This window comes from Musa acuminata, unplaced genomic scaffold (genome assembly GCF_036884655.1).
Source record: "Musa acuminata AAA Group cultivar baxijiao unplaced genomic scaffold, Cavendish_Baxijiao_AAA HiC_scaffold_443, whole genome shotgun sequence".
In the NCBI taxonomy this organism is placed as follows: domain Eukaryota; kingdom Viridiplantae; phylum Streptophyta; class Magnoliopsida; order Zingiberales; family Musaceae; genus Musa; species Musa acuminata.
The window spans coordinates 95,001-97,500 of record NW_027020690.1 but is presented as its reverse complement, the minus strand read 5'-3'; positions in this window follow the sequence as shown (position 1 = coordinate 97,500).

The following is a 2,500-nucleotide window of genomic DNA, read 5'->3' as shown; positions in this document are numbered from 1 at the left end:
CGCACCACGCAAGAACAGGCCAAAAACTGGCCAAAACAGCCCAAAAACGGGCCAAAACTGGCCATTTTTGGCTGCGCGAGCGAGCGGCGAGCGGCGAACAGCGAGCGAAGCGAGAGGCAGCACCGTCCCTGCTATACGAAAGCCCCATCCAGCCCTGTGCCACCCGGGGGGTTCCAGGGTGCTGAGATGGCTGACGTTTTGCTCCGCTCTCGACGGTCACCGCGCAATGCAAGAACAGGCCAAAAACTGGCCAAAACGGCCCAAAAACGGGCCAAAACTGGCCATTTTTGGCTGCGCGAGCGGCGAGCGGCGGACAGCGAGCGAAGCGAGAGGCAGCACCGTCCCTGCTATACGAAAGCCCCATCCAGCCCTGTGCCACCCGGGGGGTTCCAGGGTGCTGAGATGGCTGACGTTTTGCTCCGCTCTCGACGGTCACCGCGCAATGCAAGAACAGGCCAAAAACTGGCCAAAACGGCCCAAAAACGGGCCAAAACTGGCCATTTTTGGCTGCGCGAGCGAGCGGCGAGCGGCGGACAGCGAGCGAAGCGAGAGGCAGCACCGTCCCTGCTATACGAAAGCCCCATCCAGCCCTGTGCCACCCGGGGGGTTCCAGGGTGCTGAGATGGCTGACGTTTTGCTCCGCTCTCGACGGTCACCGCGCAATGCAAGAACAGGCCAAAAACTGGCCAAAACGGCCCAAAAACGGGCCAAAACTGGCCATTTTTGGCTGCACGAGCGAGCGGCGAGCGGCGGACAGCGAGCGAAGCGAGAGGCAGCACCGTCCCTGCTATACGAAAGCCCCATCCAGCCCTGTGCCACCCGGGGGGTTCCAGGGTGCTGAGATGGCTGACGTTTTGCTCCGCTCTCGACGGTCACCGCGCAATGCAAGAACAGGCCAAAAACTGGCCAAAACGGCCCAAAAACGGGCCAAAACTGGCCATTTTTGGCTGCACGAGCGAGCGGCGAGCGGCGGACAGCGAGCGAAGCGAGAGGCAGCACCGTCCCTGCTATACGAAAGCCCCATCCAGCCCTGTGCCACCCGGGGGGTTCCAGGGTGCTGAGATGGCTGACGTTTTGCTCCGCTCTCGACGGTCACCGCGCAATGCAAGAACAGGCCAAAAACTGGCCAAAACGGCCCAAAAACGGGCCAAAACTGGCCATTTTTGGCTGCACGAGCGAGCGGCGAGCGGCGGACAGCGAGCGAAGCGAGAGGCAGCACCGTCCCTGCTATACGAAAGCCCCATCCAGCCCTGTGCCACCCGGGGGGTTCCAGGGTGCTGAGATGGCTGACGTTTTGCTCCGCTCTCGACGGTCACCGCGCAATGCAAGAACAGGCCAAAAACTGGCCAAAACGGCCCAAAAACGGGCCAAAACTGGCCATTTTTGGCTGCACGAGCGAGCGGCGAGCGGCGGACAGCGAGCGAAGCGAGAGGCAGCACCGTCCCTGCTATACGAAAGCCCCATCCAGCCCTGTGCCACCCGGGGGGTTCCAGGGTGCTGAGATGGCTGACGTTTTGCTCCGCTCTCGACGGTCACCGCGCAATGCAAGAACAGGCCAAAAACTGGCCAAAACGGCCCAAAAACGGGCCAAAACTGGCCATTTTTGGCTGCGCGAGCGAGCGGCGAGCGGCGGACAGCGAGCGAAGCGAGAGGCAGCACCGTCCCTGCTATATACGAAAGCCCCATCCAGCCCTGTGCCACCCGGGGGGTTCCAGGGTGCTGAGATGGCTGACGTTTTGCTCCGCTCACGACGGTCACCGCACCACGCAAGAACGGACCATAAACAGGCCAAAACAGCCCAAAAACGGGCCAAAACTGGTCATTTTTGGCTGCGCGAGCGAGCGGCGAGCGGCGAACAGCGAGCGAAGCGTGAGGCAGCACCGTCCCTGCTATACGAAAGCCCCATCCAGCCCTGTGCCACCCGGGGGGTTCCAGGGTGCTGAGATGGCTGACGTTTTGCTCCGCTCACGACGGTCACCGCGCCATGCAAGAACGGACCAAAAACAGGCCAAAACAGCCCAAAAACGGGCCAAAACTGGCCATTTTTGGCTGAGCGAGCGAGCGGTGAGCGGCGAACAGCGAGCGAAGCGAGAGGCAGCACCGTCCCTGCTATACGAAAGCCCCATCCAGCCCTGTGCCACCCGGGGGGTTCCAGGGTGCTGAGATGGCTGACGTTTTGCTCCGCTCACGACGGTCGCCGTGCCACGCAAGAACGGACCAAAAACAGGCCAAAACAGCCCAAAAACGGGCCAAAACTGGCCATTTTAGGTTGCGCGAGCGAGCGGCGAGCGGCGAGCGGCGAACAGCGAGCGAAGCGTGAGGCAGCACCGTCCCTGCTATACGAAAGCCCCATCCAGCCCTGTGCCACCCGGGGGGTTCCAAGGTGCTGAGATGGCTGACGTTTTGCTCCGCTCACGACGGTCACCGCGCCACGCCAGAACAGACCAAAAACAGGCCAAAACAGCCCAAAAACGGGCCAAAACTGGCCATTTTTGGCTGC